At 44.6% G+C, this 20,000-nt stretch overlaps 41 non-coding genes and 1 pseudogene across 41 annotated transcripts in view; all 42 read right to left on the bottom strand.

The window, feature by feature from the left end:
• Nucleotides 1-143: 143 nt before the first annotated feature.
• LOC133429740 (5S ribosomal RNA) lies at nt 144-262 on the bottom strand. The gene has a single exon (XR_009774654.1). It is a non-coding gene; the product is annotated as a 5S ribosomal RNA (ribosomal RNA).
• Nucleotides 263-461: 199 nt separating this feature from the next.
• On the bottom strand, nt 462-580 carry LOC133429410 (5S ribosomal RNA). Its single transcript, XR_009774338.1, has one exon. It is a non-coding gene; the product is annotated as a 5S ribosomal RNA (ribosomal RNA).
• Nucleotides 581-779: 199 nt separating this feature from the next.
• On the bottom strand, nt 780-898 carry LOC133429066 (5S ribosomal RNA). The gene has a single exon (XR_009774033.1). It is a non-coding gene; the product is annotated as a 5S ribosomal RNA (ribosomal RNA).
• A 217-nt stretch (nt 899-1,115) lies between these two features.
• On the bottom strand, nt 1,116-1,234 carry LOC133429047 (5S ribosomal RNA). The gene has a single exon (XR_009774014.1). It is a non-coding gene; the product is annotated as a 5S ribosomal RNA (ribosomal RNA).
• A 217-nt stretch (nt 1,235-1,451) lies between these two features.
• On the bottom strand, nt 1,452-1,570 carry LOC133429210 (5S ribosomal RNA). The gene has a single exon (XR_009774171.1). It is a non-coding gene; the product is annotated as a 5S ribosomal RNA (ribosomal RNA).
• Nucleotides 1,571-1,769: 199 nt separating this feature from the next.
• Nucleotides 1,770-1,888, bottom strand: LOC133429206 (5S ribosomal RNA). Its single transcript, XR_009774167.1, has one exon. It is a non-coding gene; the product is annotated as a 5S ribosomal RNA (ribosomal RNA).
• Nucleotides 1,889-2,105: 217 nt separating this feature from the next.
• Nucleotides 2,106-2,224, bottom strand: LOC133429428 (5S ribosomal RNA). The gene has a single exon (XR_009774356.1). It is a non-coding gene; the product is annotated as a 5S ribosomal RNA (ribosomal RNA).
• A 199-nt stretch (nt 2,225-2,423) lies between these two features.
• On the bottom strand, nt 2,424-2,542 carry LOC133429127 (5S ribosomal RNA). Its single transcript, XR_009774092.1, has one exon. It is a non-coding gene; the product is annotated as a 5S ribosomal RNA (ribosomal RNA).
• A 215-nt stretch (nt 2,543-2,757) lies between these two features.
• Nucleotides 2,758-2,876, bottom strand: LOC133429540 (5S ribosomal RNA). Its single transcript, XR_009774462.1, has one exon. It is a non-coding gene; the product is annotated as a 5S ribosomal RNA (ribosomal RNA).
• Nucleotides 2,877-3,075: 199 nt separating this feature from the next.
• LOC133429139 (5S ribosomal RNA) lies at nt 3,076-3,194 on the bottom strand. Its single transcript, XR_009774104.1, has one exon. It is a non-coding gene; the product is annotated as a 5S ribosomal RNA (ribosomal RNA).
• A 217-nt stretch (nt 3,195-3,411) lies between these two features.
• LOC133429223 (5S ribosomal RNA) lies at nt 3,412-3,530 on the bottom strand. Its single transcript, XR_009774183.1, has one exon. It is a non-coding gene; the product is annotated as a 5S ribosomal RNA (ribosomal RNA).
• A 198-nt stretch (nt 3,531-3,728) lies between these two features.
• Nucleotides 3,729-3,847, bottom strand: LOC133429010 (5S ribosomal RNA). The gene has a single exon (XR_009773980.1). It is a non-coding gene; the product is annotated as a 5S ribosomal RNA (ribosomal RNA).
• Nucleotides 3,848-4,064: 217 nt separating this feature from the next.
• LOC133429492 (5S ribosomal RNA) lies at nt 4,065-4,183 on the bottom strand. The gene has a single exon (XR_009774416.1). It is a non-coding gene; the product is annotated as a 5S ribosomal RNA (ribosomal RNA).
• Nucleotides 4,184-4,382: 199 nt separating this feature from the next.
• Nucleotides 4,383-4,501, bottom strand: LOC133429545 (5S ribosomal RNA). The gene has a single exon (XR_009774466.1). It is a non-coding gene; the product is annotated as a 5S ribosomal RNA (ribosomal RNA).
• Nucleotides 4,502-4,716: 215 nt separating this feature from the next.
• On the bottom strand, nt 4,717-4,835 carry LOC133429708 (5S ribosomal RNA). Its single transcript, XR_009774624.1, has one exon. It is a non-coding gene; the product is annotated as a 5S ribosomal RNA (ribosomal RNA).
• A 199-nt stretch (nt 4,836-5,034) lies between these two features.
• On the bottom strand, nt 5,035-5,153 carry LOC133429203 (5S ribosomal RNA). Its single transcript, XR_009774164.1, has one exon. It is a non-coding gene; the product is annotated as a 5S ribosomal RNA (ribosomal RNA).
• A 199-nt stretch (nt 5,154-5,352) lies between these two features.
• On the bottom strand, nt 5,353-5,471 carry LOC133429131 (5S ribosomal RNA). The gene has a single exon (XR_009774096.1). It is a non-coding gene; the product is annotated as a 5S ribosomal RNA (ribosomal RNA).
• A 199-nt stretch (nt 5,472-5,670) lies between these two features.
• Nucleotides 5,671-5,789, bottom strand: LOC133429687 (5S ribosomal RNA). Its single transcript, XR_009774603.1, has one exon. It is a non-coding gene; the product is annotated as a 5S ribosomal RNA (ribosomal RNA).
• Nucleotides 5,790-5,988: 199 nt separating this feature from the next.
• Nucleotides 5,989-6,107, bottom strand: LOC133429733 (5S ribosomal RNA). The gene has a single exon (XR_009774648.1). It is a non-coding gene; the product is annotated as a 5S ribosomal RNA (ribosomal RNA).
• A 217-nt stretch (nt 6,108-6,324) lies between these two features.
• On the bottom strand, nt 6,325-6,443 carry LOC133429236 (5S ribosomal RNA). The gene has a single exon (XR_009774194.1). It is a non-coding gene; the product is annotated as a 5S ribosomal RNA (ribosomal RNA).
• A 6,264-nt stretch (nt 6,444-12,707) lies between these two features.
• LOC133429696 (5S ribosomal RNA) lies at nt 12,708-12,826 on the bottom strand. The gene has a single exon (XR_009774612.1). It is a non-coding gene; the product is annotated as a 5S ribosomal RNA (ribosomal RNA).
• A 558-nt stretch (nt 12,827-13,384) lies between these two features.
• Nucleotides 13,385-13,503, bottom strand: LOC133429429 (5S ribosomal RNA). Its single transcript, XR_009774357.1, has one exon. It is a non-coding gene; the product is annotated as a 5S ribosomal RNA (ribosomal RNA).
• Nucleotides 13,504-13,702: 199 nt separating this feature from the next.
• LOC133429541 (5S ribosomal RNA) lies at nt 13,703-13,821 on the bottom strand. Its single transcript, XR_009774463.1, has one exon. It is a non-coding gene; the product is annotated as a 5S ribosomal RNA (ribosomal RNA).
• A 199-nt stretch (nt 13,822-14,020) lies between these two features.
• Nucleotides 14,021-14,139, bottom strand: LOC133429227 (5S ribosomal RNA). Its single transcript, XR_009774187.1, has one exon. It is a non-coding gene; the product is annotated as a 5S ribosomal RNA (ribosomal RNA).
• Nucleotides 14,140-14,338: 199 nt separating this feature from the next.
• Nucleotides 14,339-14,457, bottom strand: LOC133429141 (5S ribosomal RNA). Its single transcript, XR_009774106.1, has one exon. It is a non-coding gene; the product is annotated as a 5S ribosomal RNA (ribosomal RNA).
• Nucleotides 14,458-14,674: 217 nt separating this feature from the next.
• Nucleotides 14,675-14,793, bottom strand: LOC133429247 (5S ribosomal RNA). The gene has a single exon (XR_009774205.1). It is a non-coding gene; the product is annotated as a 5S ribosomal RNA (ribosomal RNA).
• A 199-nt stretch (nt 14,794-14,992) lies between these two features.
• On the bottom strand, nt 14,993-15,111 carry LOC133429069 (5S ribosomal RNA). The gene has a single exon (XR_009774035.1). It is a non-coding gene; the product is annotated as a 5S ribosomal RNA (ribosomal RNA).
• A 198-nt stretch (nt 15,112-15,309) lies between these two features.
• LOC133429258 (5S ribosomal RNA) lies at nt 15,310-15,428 on the bottom strand. The gene has a single exon (XR_009774215.1). It is a non-coding gene; the product is annotated as a 5S ribosomal RNA (ribosomal RNA).
• Nucleotides 15,429-15,644: 216 nt separating this feature from the next.
• Nucleotides 15,645-15,763, bottom strand: LOC133429269 (5S ribosomal RNA). The gene has a single exon (XR_009774216.1). It is a non-coding gene; the product is annotated as a 5S ribosomal RNA (ribosomal RNA).
• Nucleotides 15,764-15,962: 199 nt separating this feature from the next.
• Nucleotides 15,963-16,081, bottom strand: LOC133429055 (5S ribosomal RNA). The gene has a single exon (XR_009774022.1). It is a non-coding gene; the product is annotated as a 5S ribosomal RNA (ribosomal RNA).
• A 219-nt stretch (nt 16,082-16,300) lies between these two features.
• LOC133429287 (5S ribosomal RNA) lies at nt 16,301-16,419 on the bottom strand (annotated as a pseudogene).
• Nucleotides 16,420-16,636: 217 nt separating this feature from the next.
• On the bottom strand, nt 16,637-16,755 carry LOC133429701 (5S ribosomal RNA). The gene has a single exon (XR_009774617.1). It is a non-coding gene; the product is annotated as a 5S ribosomal RNA (ribosomal RNA).
• A 199-nt stretch (nt 16,756-16,954) lies between these two features.
• On the bottom strand, nt 16,955-17,073 carry LOC133429088 (5S ribosomal RNA). Its single transcript, XR_009774054.1, has one exon. It is a non-coding gene; the product is annotated as a 5S ribosomal RNA (ribosomal RNA).
• Nucleotides 17,074-17,290: 217 nt separating this feature from the next.
• On the bottom strand, nt 17,291-17,409 carry LOC133429702 (5S ribosomal RNA). Its single transcript, XR_009774618.1, has one exon. It is a non-coding gene; the product is annotated as a 5S ribosomal RNA (ribosomal RNA).
• A 199-nt stretch (nt 17,410-17,608) lies between these two features.
• On the bottom strand, nt 17,609-17,727 carry LOC133429500 (5S ribosomal RNA). Its single transcript, XR_009774423.1, has one exon. It is a non-coding gene; the product is annotated as a 5S ribosomal RNA (ribosomal RNA).
• A 199-nt stretch (nt 17,728-17,926) lies between these two features.
• Nucleotides 17,927-18,045, bottom strand: LOC133429600 (5S ribosomal RNA). Its single transcript, XR_009774520.1, has one exon. It is a non-coding gene; the product is annotated as a 5S ribosomal RNA (ribosomal RNA).
• Nucleotides 18,046-18,261: 216 nt separating this feature from the next.
• On the bottom strand, nt 18,262-18,380 carry LOC133429280 (5S ribosomal RNA). Its single transcript, XR_009774217.1, has one exon. It is a non-coding gene; the product is annotated as a 5S ribosomal RNA (ribosomal RNA).
• A 199-nt stretch (nt 18,381-18,579) lies between these two features.
• On the bottom strand, nt 18,580-18,698 carry LOC133429326 (5S ribosomal RNA). Its single transcript, XR_009774255.1, has one exon. It is a non-coding gene; the product is annotated as a 5S ribosomal RNA (ribosomal RNA).
• Nucleotides 18,699-18,915: 217 nt separating this feature from the next.
• On the bottom strand, nt 18,916-19,034 carry LOC133429438 (5S ribosomal RNA). Its single transcript, XR_009774365.1, has one exon. It is a non-coding gene; the product is annotated as a 5S ribosomal RNA (ribosomal RNA).
• A 197-nt stretch (nt 19,035-19,231) lies between these two features.
• LOC133429641 (5S ribosomal RNA) lies at nt 19,232-19,350 on the bottom strand. The gene has a single exon (XR_009774559.1). It is a non-coding gene; the product is annotated as a 5S ribosomal RNA (ribosomal RNA).
• Nucleotides 19,351-19,549: 199 nt separating this feature from the next.
• Nucleotides 19,550-19,668, bottom strand: LOC133429601 (5S ribosomal RNA). Its single transcript, XR_009774521.1, has one exon. It is a non-coding gene; the product is annotated as a 5S ribosomal RNA (ribosomal RNA).
• A 216-nt stretch (nt 19,669-19,884) lies between these two features.
• The window catches only part of LOC133429289 (5S ribosomal RNA), a 119-nt gene continuing 3 nt past the window's right edge, over nt 19,885-20,000 (bottom strand). The window contains exon 1 of the ribosomal RNA XR_009774218.1: nt 19,885-20,000. This exon is cut by the window's right edge and continues 3 nt beyond it. This is a non-coding gene — a ribosomal RNA (5S ribosomal RNA).

Consider the following 20,000-nt stretch of genomic DNA (forward strand, 5'->3'; position numbering starts at 1 on the left):
AAGTCATAGATTTGTTGATTTTATTTGTTGGAGTTAAAGTGCCTTAACCACGTGCAAAACACTTTAGGACGTGAGCTGTCGCTGTTACCACGTTGAAATATGTGTGGGTAGATTAAGCGAGAGCGCTCTCTGCTGGTTGAAAAAGCTTACAGCACCTGGTATTCCCAGGCGGTCTCCCATCCAAGTACTAACCAGGCCCGACCCTGCTTAGCTTCCGAGATCAGACGAGATTGGGCGCATCCAGGCTGGTATGGCCGTAAGCAGAAGCTCCTGCTTGAAATACCTCTTATATGAAGTTGAAGATAAGTCATTGAATATAAGTCATTGATTTGTTGGTTTTATTTGTTGGAGTTAAAGTGCCTTAACCATGTGCAAAACACTTTAGGACGTGAGCTGTCGCTGTTACCACGTTGAAATATGTGTGGGTAGATTAAGCGAGAGCGCTCTCTGCTGGTTGAAAAAGCTTACAGCACCTGGTATTCCCAGGCGGTCTCCCATCCAAGTACTATCCAGGCCCGACCCTGCTTAGCTTCCGAGATCAGACGAGATCGGGCGCATCCAGGCTGGTATGGCCGTAAGCAGAAGCTGCAGCTTGAAATACCTCTGATATGGAGTTGAAGATAAGTCATAGAATATAAGTCATTGATTTGTTGGTTTTATTTGTTGGAGTTAAAGTGCCTTAACCATGTGCAAAACACTTTAGGACGTGAGTTGTCGCTGTTACCACGTTGAAATATGTGTGGGTAGATTAAGCGAGAGCTTTCTCTGCTGGTTTAAAAAGCTTACAGCACCTGGTATTCCCAGGCGGTCTCCCATCCAAGTACTAAGCAGGCCCGACCCTGCTTAGCTTCCGAGATCAGACAAGATCGGGCGCATCCAGGCTGGTATGGCCGTAAGCAGAAGCTGCTGCTTGAAATACCTCTTATATGGAGTTGAAGATAAGTCATATAATATAAGTCATTGATTTGTTGGTGATAATAATTTAGAAGCGCTTATTTGTTGGAGTTAAAGTGCCTTAACCATGTGAAAAACACTTTTGGACGTGAGCTGTCGCTGTTACCACGTTGAAATATGTGTGGGTAGATTAAGCGAGAGCACTCTCTGCTGGTTGAAAAAGCTTACAGCACCTGGTATTCCCAGGCGGTATCCCATCCAAGTACTAACCAGGCCCGACCCTGCTTAGCTTCCTAGATCAGATGAGATCGGGCGCATCCAGGCTGGTATGGCCGTAAGCTGAAGCTGCAGCTTGAAATACTTCTTATATGGAGTTGAAGATAAGTCATATAATACAAGTCATTGATTTGTTGGTGATAATAATTTAGAAGCGCTTATTTGTTGGAGTTAAAGTGCCTTAACCATGTGCAAAACACTTTAGGACGTGAGCTGTCGCTGTTACCACGTTGAAATATGTGTGGGTAGATTAAGCTAGAGGGTTCTCTGCTGGTTGAAAAAGCTTACAGCACCTGGTATTCCCAGGCGGTCTCCCATCCAAGTACTAACCAGGCCCGACCCTGCTTAGCTTCCGAGATCAGACGAGATCGGGCGCATCCAGGCTGGTATGGCCGTAAGCAGAAGCTGCAGCTTGAAATACCTCTTATATGGAGTTGAAGATAAGTCATAGAATATAAGTCATTGATTTTTTGGTTTTATTTGTTGGAGTTAAAGTGCCTTAACCATGTGCAAAACACTTTAGGACGTGAGCTGTCGCTGTTACCACGTTGAAATATGTGTGGGTAGATTAAGCGAGAGCGCTTTCTGCTGGTTGAAAATGCTTACAGCACCTGGTATTCCCAGGCGGTCTCCCATCCAAGTACTAACCATTCCCGACCCTGCTTAGCTTCCGAGATCAGACGAGATCGGGCGCATCCAGGCTGGTATGGCCGTAAGCAGAAGCTGCTGCTTGAAATACCTCTTATATGGAGTTGAAGATAAGTCATATAATATAAGTCATTGATTTGTTGGTGATATTAATTTAGAAGCGCTTATTTGTTGGAGTTAAAGTGCCTTAACCATGTGAAAAACACTTTAGGACGTGAGCTGTCGCTGTTACCACGTTGAAATATGTGTGCGTAGATTAAGCGAGAGCGCTCTCTGCTGGTTGAAAATGCTTACAGCACCTGGTATTCCCAGGCGGTCTCCCATCCAAGTACTAACCAGGCCCGACCCTGCTTAGCTTCCGAGATCAGACGAGATCGGGCGCATCCAGGCTGGTATGGCCGTAAGCAGATGCTGCAGCTTGAAATACCTCTTATATGGAGTTGAAGATAAGTCATAGAATATAAGTCATTGATTTGTTGGTTTTATTTGTCGGAGTTAAAGTGCCTTAACCATGTGCAAAACACTTTAGGACGTGAGCTGTCGCTGTTACCACGTTGAAATATGTGTGGTTAGATTAAGCGAGAGCGCTCTCTGCTGGTTGAAAAAGCTTACAGCACCTGATATTCCCAGGCGGTCTCCCATCCAAGTACTGACCAGGCCCGACCCTGCTTAGCTTCCGAGATCAGACGAGATCGGGCGCATCCAGGCTGGTATGGCCTTAAGCAGAAGCTGCAGCTTGAAATACGTCTGATATGGAGTTGAAGATAAGTCATAATATAAGTCATTGATTTGTTGGTGATAATAATTTAGAAGCGCTTATTTGTTGGAGTTAAAGTGCCTTAACCATGTGCAAAACACTTTAGGACGTGAGCTGTCGCTGTTACCACGTTGAAATATGTGTGGGTAGATTAAGCGAGAGCGTTCTCTGCTGGTTGAAAAAGCTTACAGCACCTGGTATTCCCAGGCGGTCTCCCATCCAAGTACTAACCAGGCCCGACCCTGCTTAGCTTCCGAGATCAGACGAGATCAGGCGCATCCAGGCTGGTATGGCCGTAAGCAGAAGCTGCTGCTTGAAATACCTCTTATATGGAGTTGAAGATAAGTCATAGAATATAAGTCATTGATTTGTTGGTTTTATTTGTTGGAGTTAAAGTGCCTTAACCATGTGCAAAACACTTTAGGACGTGAGCTGTCGCTGTTACCACGTTGAAATATGTGTGGCTAAATTAAGCGAGAGCCCTCTCTGCTGGTGGAAAAAGCTTACAGCACCTGGTATTCCCAGGCGGTCTCCCATCCAAGTACTAACCAGGCCCGACCCTGCTTAGCTTCCGAGATCAGACGAGTTCGGGCGCATCCAGGCTGGTATGGCCCTATGCAGACGCTGCAGCTTGAAATACCTCTTATATGGAGTTGAAGATAAGTCATATAATATAAGTCATTGATTTGTTGGTGATAATAATTTAGAAGCGCTTATTTGTTGGAGTTAAAGTGCCTTAACCATGTGCAAAACACTTTAGGACGTGAGCTGTCGCTGTTACCATGTTGAAATATGTGTGGCTAGATTAAGCAAGAGCATTCTCTGCTGGTTGAAAAAGCTTACAGCACCTGGTATTCCCAGGCGGTCTCCCATCCAAGTACTAACCAGGCCCGACCCTGCTTAGCTTCCGAGATCAGACGAGATCGGGCGCATCCAGGCTGGTATGGCCGTAAGCAGAAGCTGCAGCTTGAAATATCTCTTATATGGAGTTGAAGATAAGTCATAGCATATAAGTCATTGATTTGTTGGTTTTATTTGTTGGAGTTAAAGTGCCTTAACCATGTGCAAAACACTTTAGGACGTGAGCTGTCGCTGTTACCACGTTGAAATATGTGTGGGTAGATTAAGCGAGAGCGCTCTCTGCTGGTGAAAAAGCTTACAGCACCTGGTATTCCCAGGCGGTCTCCCATCCAAGTACTAACCAGGCCCGACCCTGCTTAGCTTCCGAGATCAGACGAGTTCGGGCGCATCCAGGCTGGTATGGCCCTAAGCAGAAGCTGCAGCTTGAAATACTTCTTATATGGAGTTGAAGATAAGTCATATAATATAAGTCATTGATTTGTTGGTGATAATAATTTAGAAGCGCTTATTTGTTGGAGTTAAAGTGCCTTAACCATGTGCAAAACACTTTAGGACGTGAGCTGTCGCTGTTACCACGTTGAAATATGTGTGGCTAGATTAAGCGAGAGCGTTCTCTGCTGGTTGAAAAAGCTTACAGCACCTGGTATTCCCAGGCGGTCTCCCATCCAAGTACTAACCAGGCCCAACCCTGCTTAGCTTCCGAGATCAGACGAGATCGGGCGCATCCAGGCTGGTATGGCCGAAAGCAGAAGCTGCAGCTTGAAATACCTCTTATATGGAGTTGAAGATAAGTCATAGAATATAAGTCATTGATCTGTTGGTTTTATTTGTTGGAGTTAAAGTGCCTTAACCATGTGGAAAACACTTTAGGACGTGAGCTGTCGCTGTTACCACGTTGAAATATGTGTGGGTAGATTAAGCGAGAGCGCTCTCTGCTGGTTGAAAAAGCTTACAGCACCTGGTATTCCCAGGCGGTCTCCCATCCAAGTACTAACCAGGCCCGATCCTGCTTAGCTTCCGAGATCAGACGAGATCGGGCGCATCCAGGCTGGTATGGCCGTAAGCTGAAGCTCCAGCTTGAAATACTTCTTATATGGAGTTGAAGATAAGTATATAATACAAGTCATTGATTTGTTGGTGATAATAATTTAGAAGCGCTTATTTGTTGGAGTTAAAGTGCCTTAACCATGTGCAAAACACTTTAGGACGTGAGCTGTCGCTGTTACCACGTTGAAATTGTGTGGGTAGATTAAGCGAGAGCGCTCTCTGCTGGTTGAAAAAGCTTACAGCACCTGGTATTCCCAGGCGGTCTCCCATCCAAGTACTAACCAGGCCCGATCCTGCTTAGCTTCCGAGATCAGACGAGATTGGGCGCATCCAGGCTGGTATGGCCGTAAGCAGAAGCTCCTGCTTGAAATACCTCTTATATGGAGTTGAAGATAAGTCATAGAATATAAGTCATTGATTTGTTGGTTTTATTTGTTGGAGTTAAAGCGCCTTAACCATGTGCAAAACACTTTAGGACGTGAGCTGTCGCTGTTACCACGTTGAAATATGTGTGGGTAGATTAAGCGAGAGCGTTCTCTGCTGGTTGAAAAAACTTACAGCACCTGGTATTCCCAGGCGGTCTCCCATCCAAGTACTAACCAGGCCCGACCCTGCTTAGCTTCCGAGATCAGACAAGATTGGGCGCATCCAGGCTGGTATGGCCGTAAGCAGAAGCTGCAGCTTGAAATACCTCTTATATGGAGTTGAAGATAAGTCATAGAATATAAGTCATTGATTTGTTGGTTTTATTTGTTGGAGTTAAAGTGCCTTAACCATGTGCAAAACACTTTAGGACATGAGCTGTCGCTGTTACCACGTTGAAATATGTGTGGGTAGATTAAGCGAGAGCGTTCTCTGCTGGTTGAAAAAGCTTACAGCACCTGGTACTCCCAGGCAGTCTCCCATCCAAGTACTAACCAAGCCCGACCCTGCTTAGCTTCCGAGATCAGACGAGATCAGGCGCATCCAGGCTGGTATGGCCGTAAGCAGAAGCTGCAGCTTGAAATACTTCTTATATGGAGTTGAAGATAAGTCATAGAATATAAGTCCTTGATTTGTTGGTTTTATTTGTTGGAGTTAAAGTGCCTTAACTATGTGCAAAACACTTTAGGACGTGAGCTGTCGCTGTTACCACGTTGAAATATGTGTGGGTAGATTAAGCGAGAGCGTTCTCTGCTGGTTGAAAAAGCTTACAGCACCTGGTATTCCCAGGCGGTCTCCCATCCAAGTACTAACCAGGCCCGACGCTGCTTAGCTTCCGAGATCAGACGAGATCGGGCGCATCCAGGCTGGTATGGCCGTAAGCAGAAGCTGCAGCTTGAAATACCTCTTATATGGAGTTGAAGATAAGTCATAGAATATAAGTCATTGATTTGTTGGTTTTATTTGTTGGAGTTAAAGTGCCTTAACCATGTGCAAAACACTTTAGGACGTGAGCTGTCGCTGTTACCACGTTGAAATATGTGTGGGTAGATTAAGCGAGAGCACTCTCTGCTGGTTGAAAAAGCTTACAGCACCTGGTATTCCCAGGCGGTCTCCCATCCAAGTACTAACCAGGCCCGACCCTGCTTAGCTTCCTAGATCAGATGAGATCGGGCGCATCCAGGCTGGTATGGCCGTAAGCTGAAGCTGCAGCTTGAAATACTTCTTATATGGAGTTGAAGATAAGTCATATAATACAAGTCATTGATTTGTTGGTGATAATAATTTAGAAGCGCTTATTTGTTGGAGTTAAAGTGCCTTAACCATGTGCAAAACACTTTAGGACGTGAGCTGTCGCTGTTACCACGTTGAAATATGTGTGGGTAGATTAAGCTAGAGGGTTCTCTGCTGGTTGAAAAAGCTTACAGCACCTGGTATTCCCAGGCGGTCTCCCATCCAAGTACTAACCAGGCCCGACCCTGCTTAGCTTCCGAGATCAGACGAGATCGGGCGCATCCAGGCTGGTATGGCCGTAAGCAGAAGCTGCAGCTTGAAATACCTCTTATATGGAGTTGAAGATAAGTCATAGAATATAAGTCATTGATTTTTTGGTTTTATTTGTTGGAGTTAAAGTGCCTTAACCATGTGCAAAACACTTTAGGACGTGAGCTGTCGCTGTTACCACGTTGAAATATGTGTGGGTAGATTAAGCGAGAGCGCTTTCTGCTGGTTGAAAATGCTTACAGCACCTGGTATTCCCAGGCGGTCTCCCATCCAAGTACTAACCATTCCCGACCCTGCTTAGCTTCCGAGATCAGACGAGATCGGGCGCATCTTTTTTTTTTTTTTGTCTTTTATTATGAAAATATATTTACAAAAAAAAATATATTTTTGTTTACAGTATCCATTTCCAACACATTTTCCTCTCTCTGTGACATTTACACTCAGGTCCTTTTTTCAAAAGAAAAGAAAAACAACATCAGCACTCGAATTACAAAAACAAACCTGACTTGCACATAGTGGCATTTCAAAACCCAGCATCATTCGTTCAGCCATCCCACAGGGTGAAAAATCATTCCAACTATATGATCACTGTGCACAATTTTCAAAAGATGAAGTAGCCAATTTTTTTTTTTTTTTTTTTTTTTCTTTTTTTTTTTTATAACACACAATTTCCCAACTACACAGTCCAAAAAGAGCTACCAATTCCACACAATCCTCTTTTCTTTATCAAGGGATAGGAGATTGGCATCCTTCACATACAGTCGTTCAAAATGGTCTACCCCATGTATCAACCTGTATCGAATCTGTTTCTTCACTATGTTTTGAAAAATCGGCCATATTGCAATAACCCTTCGTTCGTAATGTGCCTTGTTTCTTCGTGCCCTTATTGCCCATCGTGCATGGCTCAACATAAATCTGCACAGCATTTCGTTTCTAATTTTACTGTATTGCCAGTTTCCAAATAAAAGAAAAAACTCCCATGAATCCCTTCCGTCCCACACCATTCCCAATTTTTCTATTAGACATTTCTTCAATAACCCAAAAAAGCCAGATAACTCAGGACAAATATCAAACATATGCATCAGCGTTTCCGGCAATAAGCCACAAACATCACAATCTCTGTCTACAGCTTTATCCAGTTGATGTAAAACCACATTAGTGAAAATTTTATTGTGTCTTATTTTGAAATCATTGTCCTCAGCCTCGATGCTGTTACCCTGTACTTTCCATTTCTCCCATATTTTCCACCCCTCTTTCTGTGGAAAGACCTTGCTCCAATACGACAAGGAGGCCGGTGATTTCGTGACGTTCACTAAAAAACGCTCGTAGATTTCCTTGCAGGAGATCAGACTGAAGCTCTTGTTTTCCCCTCTCGCTTAATTCCCAGCTCTGGGAGTTTGCTCGTCCTATCTCTAGCTGTACCTGTTTCTATCAGCCTTCTCCATTGTTGTGGGATACTTCTCTGAATAGTCTTATAATAATTCTCTATGACCGTGTATGTTGAATTATAATCAACTTCCCTTATACTATCCACCACGGCCTGCGTCGGCAAAAAACCGGGCACAAATTCATACATTATATCTTTCAGCTGTACTAGTCCAGCTCTTATCATTTTGTTATTATACAACATTTTATTTTCTTTCTTTATATATTTATTTAAAAATATCGGCAGTTCTCTTATTAGGCTTATAGAATTCGCCCCATATTCTATATGCTCCAGGAAGCCAGCTTGTGCTTCGAGGACCTCCCTATAAAATAATGGGACTCCCGCTGTCATCGGCCTCTTCGGTTTCATAAGCAGGACAAAATCTCCTATTCCGAGCACTCGATTTAAAAAAAACTGCATAAGACCCTTCCAGCCGTAAGCCGTGTCATCGTACAGATATTTTCTGACCAATTTAATCCTGAAAGCATTTTTCTTACTTTCTATGTCTAGTAATTTTAGCCCTCCCTCTTCATATTTCCCTATTAATGTTTTTCTTGCGATTTTCCCCACCGTTGTCCCCCACAAGAAAACTGTCATAATCTCATTTAGTTTGTTTAGTGCCCATAAGGGTAGATCTATCACCGTGAGTGCATAATATATTTTAGACATTACCAAGCTATTTAATACCACCACCTTCCCATTGAGTTTCAGGTTCCTCATTCGCCAATAGCACAAAATTGCTTCTATCCTTTTAATTATACTAGTCCATGTCATGTCCCTGGCCGTTTCACTGTTTACCCCAATGTATGTACCCAATATTTTGATATGTTCTGCTTGTAATTGTACCGGTAATTCATTTTGCGGCGGCCCCTTCATATTGATGAACATGATTTCTGATTTATCTGGATTTATTTTAGCTCCTGAGGCTCTACCATATCGTTCTACCAAGTTTATTATTCTATGTACACTATTTATGTCTTTAATCAGTAACGTGGTATCATCAGCAAACTGTTGTATGGTGCACATCTCCCCTCCAGGTAATTCTATACCTTTTATTTCTGAATCTTTTTTAATAAGGACACCCAGTGTTTCCACGATTATTGTATACAAAATTGAGGACAGTGGACATCCCTGTCTCACCGACCTTCGAAGCGGAAAAGGATCGGTAACCACCCCGTTACACTTCACACTGCCAGTGGCGTTGGCGTACATTAACCTAATCCACCCGAGAAAACGCGCTCCAAATCCCACCCTCTCCAAAACTTTGAACATAAATTTGTGTTCGACTCTATCAAAGGCTTTGTTGAAGTCCAGTGAGACCAGAATGCCCTCTTTGCTGGTAGTTTTCAAAAATTCTACTGTGTCTCTGACAGTATTCAAAATATCTGAAACTTCCCTTCCCGGCACACTATAAGCCTGAGAGGGCTCTACGATAGTGTGCACGACCTGTTTTATTCTGTTTGCTAGTACTTTCATCAATATTTTGTAATCCGTGTTTAGTAGTGTTATAGGCCTATAATTGGCTAGATTTCGTTTATCCCCTTTCTTATATATGATCGTTATGATCCCTCTTGCCATAGATGCCGGCACGGATTGTGTTAATTCTATTGTTCTGTATAAATTTAACAATATTGGTTTCAATATATCACTGAATTGTTTATAAAAATTCGCTGTTAGTCCATCACTACCTGGACTTTTATTTAGTACTAATTGTTTTATTGCCAAATCAATATCCTCTTCCTTCATCTCCTGGTCGCACATGAGTGTGTCTTCTTCAGCTAACTTCATCTCACATTTTGCCAGGATCTCCTCTGTTATCCCATCATCTGTCCCCTCTGTTTCAAAAAGATGGGTATAATAATTCTGGACTGTCTCTAAGATCTCTACAAAGTCAGCTGTTGTCTCTCCCTTTTCATTTATCACTTCCGCTATGTAGCATTTGTTTTGCCTTCTTTTTTCCAAGTTCAGGAAGAAGCCGGTATTTTTTTCTCCTTCCACCGCATACTGCGCTTTGCTCCTTAATATAGCCCCTTCGCATTTCAACCTCTCCAACTCTTTTAACTCGGTATGCAATCTTATTAACTTATTCCCCTCCGAGCCTTTCTGTCTCTCAACCTTTTCGATTTCTGCTCTTAGCATTCTTTCTTTCTTCTGTTGTCTCGCCCGAAACCTTTTCGCATATTGTATGGATTTCCCTTTTATTTTTGTCTTCAAGTCCTCCCAGCCTTGTATTATATTCTTTTCAAAACCCGGTTGTGAGCTTACGCTCAAAATTAGTTGCCTAATGGCTCTATTATAATTCACATCGTACAAGAGATGTGCATTTAAGTGCCATGTCCCCCCTCCCCTTTTCTCTTCCTGTTCCCCCATTTCTAATGATAGTATGGCGTGATCGCTTAAGTGTATCCATTTATAATCCACATTATTAAATAATCGTATATGCGATGTCTTCGTTAAGCACAAATCAATTCTGGTTCGTTTTAGAACCCCTTGAACCACTTGCGCCCTTGAATATTGCCTCTTATCAGGATTTTTCACTCTCCATACGTCGCACCAGTTGTTAACCATCATAAAGTCATTTAGAACCTTTCTTGAGGCATCTTGTCTCCATACACAACTTTCGTTTATATCCAGATGACACAATTTCACATTAAAATCTCCTATTATAACATCACACTTTTCGGCTATTTTATAAAATTTCCTAAAGAAGGCTGTGCGATCGCCTTCTGTATTCGGTGCATAGACATTTAAAATATTATAATTCACATCCTGAGCTACACAATCTATATTAATCCATCTTCCTTCTCCATCTTTAGCCCTCATCGTGGCCTTAATTCCACTGTCCCTTTTACACAAAATCGCCACTCCCCTTGCAATGTTAGTTCCATGGCTAGAGAAGCATTCCCCATCCCACAGCTTTATCATGTCTCGCTCCGTTACTGCATCCCAATGAGTTTCTTGTAAGCATATTACATCCGCCTTACTTAATCTTATCATGCTTTCGAACTTCGTCTTGTCTCTCAGCCCGTTTGCATTAATGGATGCCACTGTTATTGGCATTAACACCATGATAAGGAGGAGAAACGGACCATCACCGCTGGATATTAGAAGTTTCCTCATTGTGCATACGTTTCTTCTGTGCTCGCCCTTTTCTCGTACCTGATCTTTTCCTCGATATCCCCCTCGCTCCGTTTCCGGTCTCCACGTCCTCCGTCTCAGCAGGATTCTCACCACCCCGCCTGGTGACTCTCTGCTGCGCACAAGGAAGCGACCCCCCGCTGCTTTGTCCTTCACCCCAATCTTGTCCGCCTCGTTCCTCCTCATCTCCACTGCTCCCCTCCTTTGCATCCTCTGCGACATCTCCTCCCTCGTCACTCCCTGCTTCCTCCATCGATTCCTCCACCGCTTCCTCCTCCATGTCCCCCACCAGGCTCTCAACCTCTCCTTCTCCGTCTTCCTCCTCCTCCTCTTCCTCCGCCGCCTCCTTCTTTTCTGCCTCGCTCTCCTCCACCAACTCCTCCGTCTCCTCCTTCTCCTCCTTCTCCTCCTGCTCTCCGCCGGTTCGTTCCGTCATGCGTGCACATTCTCTTGCATAGTGTCCTTGTTTGTTACATTTGTAACACAGGAACTCAGGACATTCCCGCAGAATGTGCCCCTGCTGTAGGCACAGTCTGCACACCCTCATTTGGTTGTTATGGATGATCCTGAAATACTCCGGACCCTCGAGCGTGTCAAATTTCGTGCTATACGGCAGAGCCGCCACCGACTCTGGGAACCTGACTTTCAGGAACCTGGTGCCGTCGAATATGTCCGTGCCAGGCCATTTTCTCTTCTTGATTGGTGAGACCGGCTCTACTCCCCAATGTGCCAGCTTTGTGAAAATCTGCTCATCAGTGATATAAATAGGAAGACTTAAAAATGAGACCACTCTCGTGTCCTTCATTATTTCAGAGGCGATCACTCGCGAATCTCTTATCTTGAAACCATCTAACAGTCTGTTTTTCCCGTGCGGGTTGCCCATTGTTAGTTCCCACTTTCTGTCCGCCTTTACTCGGCAGCCAACGACACGACCGCATGTAACACTCACAGCTTTCAAGAGTTCCATGAGGGAGATGGCATCATCTCCCTCTATCTCCACATTTACTACAAGTTTTTTCTGGTCTTCCGCTTGATCCCAACATTCTTTTGCAGCTCTCGGCTCCGCCACCCTTGCTGCCGTCTCCTCCTCTGCCCCCTTCCACACCGCTCCGCTGTGTTGTCCTCCCGTCCTCCTTTTCTCCACTTTCTCTGCCTCGGGCCCCTCTCCCGCTCTCTTCTCTTTGTCTCCGGCTCCGACCATTGCGCGGGCCATCTTTTGCCTTGGGATCCCCTCCGACTCCATTTTGTCCGTCATAGCTGAGCTCATGTCCAGTCCGTTATCCACCTTCATCACCGAGTAATCCGTTTTAGTTTTTTTATACTCCCTTGGAGTAGCCCCCCTGCAGCAACTGCTGCCGGGGGAGGTGTTGTTGTTCTCCACTTCTCTGAGCCTTTTTCGTTTGTTTTCCAATCTGAACTTTGTCTCTCCTTCATCCACCATGAACCAAACTGCCACGTCACTCTTCCTGCACAAACAGGAAATCAGAGGGCGTGGCCAGGCTGGTATGGCCGTAAGCAGAAGCTGCTGCTTGAAATACCTCTTATATGGAGTTGAAGATAAGTCATATAATATAAGTCATTGATTTGTTGGTGATATTAATTTAGAAGCGCTTATTTGTTGGAGTTAAAGTGCCTTAACCATGTGAAAAACACTTTTGGACGTGAGCTGTCGCTGTTACCACGTTGAAATATGTGTGGGTAGATTAAGCGAGAGCGCTCTCTGCTGGTTGAAAATGCTTACAGCACCTGGTATTCCCAGGCGGTCTCCCATCCAAGTATTAACCAGGCCCGACCCTGCTTAGCTTCCGAGATCAGACGAGATCGGGCGCATCCAGGCTGGTATGGCCGTAAGCAGAAGCTGCAGCTTGAAATACCTCTGATATGGAGTTAAAAGAGGCTTGGACATTAAAATAACTGAACAGTGGACACAGTAGTAAATCACAGGAACGGTGATCAGGATGAGTGGACTGGACACGTGTACAAACATACATGCTATCTGGACTGTGAAGGATGAAATTAGACAAATTGCTATGTGGTAAACTATGTATCTTACTGAATTCTGTTGTTGATGTGATCATGAATCTTACATAGAACGGGGCGGGACTTTGATAAGCGTCAGCTTCTCCCGTACCCTTTTCGTCATGTGCTGAGTATGCAATGTATAATGTTCTGGAGATGAAATGTGTCTATATAAACATGCCGAAATAAACGAAAAAATAAAAAAATAAAATAAGATAAGTTATATAATACAAGTCATTGATTTGTTGGTGATAATAATTTAGAAGCGCTTATTTGTTGGAGTTAAAGTGCCTTAACCATGTGAAAAACACTTTAGGACGTGAGCTGTCGCTGTTACCACGTTGAAATATGTGTGCGTAGATTAAGCGAGAGCGCTCTCTGCTGGTTGAAAATGCTTACAGCACCTGGTATTCCCAGGCGGTCTCCCATCCAAGTACTAACCAGGCCCGACCCTGCTTAGCTTCCGAGATCAGACGAGATCGGGCGCATCCAGGCTGGTATGGCCGTAAGCAGATGCTGCAGCTTGAAATACCTCTTATATGGAGTTGAAGATAAGTCATAGAATATAAGTAATTGATTTGTTGGTTTTATTTGTTGGAGTTAAAGTGCCTTAACCATGTGCAAAACACTTTAGGACGTGAGCTGTCGCTGTTACCACGTTGAAATATGTGTGGGTAGATTAAGCGAGAGCGTTCTCTGCTGGTTGAAAAAGCTTACAGCACCTGGTATTCCCAGGCGGTCTCCCATCCAAGTACTAACCAGGCCCGACCCTGCTTAGCTTCCGAGATCAGACGAGATCAGGCGCATCCAGGCTGGTATGGCCGTAAGCAGAAGCTGCTGCTTGAAATACCTCTTATATGGAGTTGAAGATAAGTCATAGAATATAAGTCATTGATTTGTTGGTTTTATTTGTTGGAGTTAAAGTGCCTTAACCATGTGCAAAACACTTTAGGACGTGAGCTGTCGCTGTTACCACGTTGAAATATGTGTGGCTAAATTAAGCGAGAGCGTTCTCTGCTGGTTGAAAAAGATTACAGCACCTGGTATTCCCAGGCGGTCTCCCACCCAAGTACTAACCAGGCCAGACCCTGCTTAGCTTCCGAGATCAGACGAGATCGGGCGCATCCAGGCTGGTATGGCCGTGAGCAGAAGTTGCAGCTTGAAATACCTCTTATATGGAGTTGAAGATAAGTCATAGAATATATGTCATTGATTTGTTGGTTTTATTTGTTGGAGTTAAAGTGCCTTAACCATGTGCAAAACACTTTAGGACGAGAGCTGTCGCTGTTACCACGTTGAAATATGTGCGGGTAGATTAAGCGAGAGCCCTCTCTGCTGGTGGAAAAAGCTTACAGCACCTGGTATTCCCAGGCGGTCTCCCATCCAAGTACTAACCAGGCCCGACCCTGCTTAGCTTCCGAGATCAGACGAGTTCGGGCGCATCCAGGCTGGTATGGCCCTATGCAGACGCTGCAGCTTGAAATACCTCTTATATGGAGTTGAAGATAAGTCATATAATATAAGTCATTGATTTGTTGGTGATAATAATTTAGAAGCGCTTATTTGTTGGAGTTAAAGTGCCTTAACCATGTGCAAAACACTTTAGGACGTGAGCTGTCGCTGTTACCACGTTGAAATATGTGTGGGTAGATTAAGCGAGAGCGCTCTCTGCAGGTTGAAAAAGCTTACAGCACCTGGTATTCCCAGGCGGTCTCCCATCCAAGTACTAACCAGGCCCGACCCTGCTTAGCTTCCGAGATCAGACGAGATCGGGCGCATCCAGGCTGGTATGGCCGTAAGCAGAAGCTGCAGCTTGAAATACCTCTTATATGGAGTTGAAGATAAGTCATAGAATATAAGTCATTGATCTGTTGGTTTTATTTGTTGGAGTTAAAGTGCCTTAACCATGTGCAAAACACTTTAGGACGTGAGCTGTCGCTGTTACCACGTTGAAATATGTGTGGGTAGATTAAGCGAGAGCGCTCTCTGCAGGTTGAAAAAGCTTACAGCACCTGGTATTCCCAGGCGGTCTCCCATCCAAGTACTAACCAGGCCCGACCCTGCTTAGCTTCCGAGATTAGACGAGACCGGGCGCATCCAGGCTGGTATGGCCGTAAGCAGAAGCTGCAGCTTGAAATACCTCTTATATGGAGTTGAAGATAAACATAGAATATAAGTCATTGATTTGTTGGTTTTATTTGTTGGAGTTAAAGTGCCTTAACCATTTGCAAAACACTTTAGGACGTGAGCTGTCGCTGTTACCACGTTGAAATATGTGTAGGTAGATTAAGCGAGAGCGCTCTCTGCTGGTTGAAAAAGCTTACAGCACCTGGTATTCCCAGGCGGTCTCCCATCCAAGTACTAACCAGGCCCGACCCTGCTTAGCTTCCGAGATCAGACGAGATCGGGCGCATCCAGGCTGGTATGGCCGTAAGCTGAAGCTGCAGCTTGAAATACCTCTTATATGGAGTTGAAGATAAGTCATATAATATAAGTCATGATTTGTTGGTGATAATAATTTAGAAGCGCTTATTTGTTGGAGTTAAAGTGCCTTAACCATGTGCAAAACACTTTAGGACGTGAGCTGTCGCTGTTACCACGTTGAAATATGTGTGGGTAGATTAAGCGAGAGCGTTCTCTGCTGGTTGAAAAAGCTTACAGCACCTGGTATTCCCAGGCGGTCTCCCATCCAAGTACTAACCAGGCCCGACCCTGCTTAGCTTCCGAGATCAGACGAGATCGGGCGCATCCAGGCTGGTATGGCCGTAAGCAGAAGTTGCAGCTTGAAATACCTCTTATATTGAGTTGAAGATAAGTCATAGAATATATGTCATTGATTTGTTGGTTTTATTTGTTGGAGTTAAAGTGCCTTAACCATGTGCAAAACACTTTAGGACGAGAGCTGTCGCTGTTACCACGTTGAAATATGTCCGGGTAGATTAAGCGAGAGTCCTCTCTGCTGGTTGAAAAAGCTTACAGCACCTGGTATTCCCAGGCGGTCTCCCATCCAAGTACTAACCAGGCCCGACCCTGCTTAGCTTCCGAGATCAAACGAGTTCGGGCGCATCCAGGCTGGTATGGCCCTAAGCAGAAGCTGCAGCTTGAAATACCTCTTATATGGAGTTGAAGATAAGTCATATAATATAAGTCATTGATTTGTTGGTGATAATAATTTAATAGCGCTTATTTGTTGGAGTTAAAGTGCCTTAACCATGTGCAAAACACTTTAGGACGTGAGCGGTCGCTGTTACCACGTTGAAATATGTGTGGGTAGATTAAGCGAGAGCGTTCTCTGCTGGTTGAAAAAGCTTTTTCAGCACCTGGTATTCCCAGGCAGTCTCCCATCGAAGTACTAACCAGGCCCGACCCTGCTTAGCTTCCGAGATCAGACGAGTTTGGGCGCATCCAGGCTGGTATGGCCCTAAGCAGAAGCTGCAGCTTGAAATACCTCTTATATGGAGTTGAAGATAAGTCATATAATATAAGTCATTGATTTGTTGGTGATAATAATTTAGAAGCGCTTATTTGTTGGAGTTAAAGTGCCTTAACCATGTGCAAAACACTTTAGGACGTGAGCTGTGGCTGTTACCACGTTGAAATATGTGTGGCTAGATTAAGCGAGAGCGTTCTCTGCTGGTTGAAAAAGCTTACAGCACCTGGTATTCCCAGGCGGTCTCCCATCCAAGTACTAACCAGGCCCTACCCTGCTTAGCTTCCAAGATCAGACGAGATCGGGCGCATCAAGGCTGGTATGGCCGTAAGCAGAAGCTGCAGCTTGAAATACCTCTTATATGGAGTTGAAGATAAGTCATAGCATATAAGTCATTGATTTGTTGGTTTTATTTGTTGGAGTTAAAGTGCCTTAACCATGTGCAAAACACTTTAGGACGGGAGCTGTCGCTGTTACCACGTTGAAATATGTGTGGGTAGATTAAGCGAGAGCGCTCTCTGCAGGTTGAAAAAACTTACAGCACCTGGTATTCCCAGGCGGTCTCCCATCCAAGTACTAACCAGGCCCGACCCTGCTTAGCTTCCGAGATCAGACGAGTTCGGGCGCATCCAGGCTGGTATGGCCCTAAGCAGAAACTGCAGCTTGAAATACCTCTTATATGGTGTTGAAGATAAGTCATATAATATAAGTCATTGATTTGTTGGTGATAATAATTTAGAAGCGCTTATTTGTTGGAGTTAAAGTGCCTTAACCATGTGCAAAACACTTTAGGACGTGAGCTGTCGCTGTTACCACGTTGAAATATGTGTGGCTAGATTAAGCGAGAGCGTTCTCTGCTGGTTGAAAAAGCTTACAGCACCTGGTATTCCCAGGCGGTCTCCCATCCAAGTACTAACCAGGCCCTACCCTGCTTAGCTTCCAAGATCAGACGAGATCGGGCGCATCAAGGCTGGTATGGCCGTAAGCAGAAGCTGCAGCTTGAAATACCTCTTATATGGAGTTGAAGATAAGTCATAGCATATAAGTCATTGATTTGTTGGTTTTATTTGTTGGAGTTAAAGTGCCTTAACCATGTGCAAAACACTTTAGGACGGGAGCTGTCGCTGTTACCACGTTGAAATATGTGTGGGTAGATTAAGCGAGACCGCTCTCTGCAGGTTGAAAAAACTTACAGCACCTGGTATTCCCAGGCGGTCTCCCATCCAAGTACTAACCAGGCCCGACCCTGCTTAGCTTCCGAGATCAGACGAGATCGGGCGCATCCAGGCTGGTATGGCCGTAAGCAGAAGCTGCAGCTTGAAATACCTCTTATATGGAGTTGAAGATAAGTCATAGAATATAAGTCATTGATCTGTTGGTTTTATTTGTTGGAGTTAAAGTGCCTTAACCATGTGGAAAACACTTTAGGACGTGAGCTGTCGCTGTTACCACGTTGAAATATGTGTGGGTAGATTAAGCGATAGCGCTCTCTGCTGGTTGAAAAAGCTTACAGCACCTGGTATTCCCAGGCGGTCTCCCATCCAAGTACTAACCAGGCCCGATCCTGCTTAGCTTCCGAGATCAGACAAGATCGGGCGCATCCAGGCTGGTATGGCCGTAAGCTGAAGCTGCAGCTTGAAATACTTCTTATATGGAGTTGAAGATAAGTATATAATACAAGTCATTGATTTGTTGGTGATAATAATTTAGAAGCGCTTATTTGTTGGAGTTAAAGTGCCTTAACCATGTGCAAAACACTTTAGGACGTGAGCTGTCGCTGTTACCACGTTGAAATATGTGTGGGTAGATTAAGCGAGAGCGCTCTCTGCAGGTTGAAAAAGCTTACAGCACCTGGTATTCCCAGGCGGTCTCCCATCCAAGTACTAACCAGGCCCGACCCTGCTTAGCTTCCGAGATCAGACGAGATCGGGCGCATCCAGGCTGGTATGGCCGTAAGCAGCAGCTGCAGCTTGAAATACCTCTTATATGGAGTTGAAGATAAGTCATAGAATATAAGTCATTGATCTGTTGGTTTTATTTGTTGGAGTTAAAGTGCCTTAACCATGTGCAAAACACTTTAGGACGTGAGCTGTCGCTGTTACCACGTGGAAATATGTGTGGGTAGATTAAGCGAGAGCGCTCTCTGCAGGTTGAAAAAGCTTACAGCACCTGGTATTCCCAGGCGGTCTCCCATCCAAGTACTAACCAGGCCCGACCCTGCTTAGCTTCCGAGATCAGATGAGATCGGGCGCATCCAGGCTGGTATGGCCGTAAGCAGAAGCTGCAGCTTGAAATACCTCTTATATGGAGTTGAAGATAAGTCATAGAATATATGTCATTGATTTGTTGGTGATAATAATTTAGAAGCGCTTATTTGTTGGAGTTAAGGTGCCTTAACTATGTGCAAAACACTTTAGGACGTGAGCTGTCGCTGTTACCACGTTGAAATATGTGTGGGTAGATTAAGCAAGAGCGTTCTCTGCTGGTTGAAAAAGCTTACAGCACCTGGTATTCCCAAGCGGTCTCCCATCCAAGTACTAACCAGGCCCGACCCTGCTTAGCTTCCGAGATCAGACGAGATCGGGCGCATCCAGGCTGGTATGGCCGTAAGCAGAAGCTGCAGCTTGAAATACCTCTTATATGGAGTTGAAGATAAGTCATAGAATATAAGTCATTGATTTGTTGGTTTTATTTGTTGGAGTTAAAGTGCCTTAACCATGTGCAAAACACTTTAGGATGAGCTGTCGCTGTTACCACGTTGAAATATGTGTAGGTAGATTAAGCGAGAGCGCTCTCTGCTGGTTGAAAAAGCTTACAGCACCTGGTATTCCCAGGCGGTCTCCCATCCAAGTACTAACCAGGCCCGACCCTGCTTAGCTTCCGAGATCAGACAAGATCGGGCGCATCCAGGCTGGTATGGCCGTAAGCAGAAGCTGCAGCTTGAAATACCTCTTATATGGAGTTGAAGATAAGTCATAGAATATAAGTCATTGATCTGTTGGTTTTATTTGTTGGAGTTAAAGTGCCTTAACCATGTGGAAAACACTTTAGGACGTGAGCTGTCGCTGTTACCACGTTGAAATATGTGTGGGTAGATTAAGCGATAGCGCTCTCTGCTGGTTGAAAAAGCTTACAGCACCTGGTATTCCCAGGCGGTCTCCCATCCAAGTACTAACCAGGCCCGATCCTGCTTAGCTTCCGAGATCAGACAAGATCGGGCGCATCCAGGCTGGTATGGCCGTAAGCTGAAGCTGCAGCTTGAAATACTTCTTATATGGAGTTGAAGATAAGTATATAATACAAGTCATTGATTTGTTGGTGATAATAATTTAGAAGCGCTTATTTGTTGGAGTTAAAGTGCCTTAACCATGTGCAAAACACTTTAGGACGTGAGCTGTCGCTGTTACCACGTTGAAATATGTGTGGGTAGATTAAGCGAGAGCGCTCTCTGCAGGTTGAAAAAGCTTACAGCACCTGGTATTCCCAGGCGGTCTCCCATCCAAGTACTAACCAGGCCCGACCCTGCTTAGCTTCCGAGATCAGACGAGATCGGGCGCATCCAGGCTGGTATGGCCGTA

Source organism: Cololabis saira, unplaced genomic scaffold, assembly GCF_033807715.1.
Source record: "Cololabis saira isolate AMF1-May2022 unplaced genomic scaffold, fColSai1.1 scf032, whole genome shotgun sequence".
Taxonomy (NCBI): domain Eukaryota; kingdom Metazoa; phylum Chordata; class Actinopteri; order Beloniformes; family Belonidae; genus Cololabis; species Cololabis saira.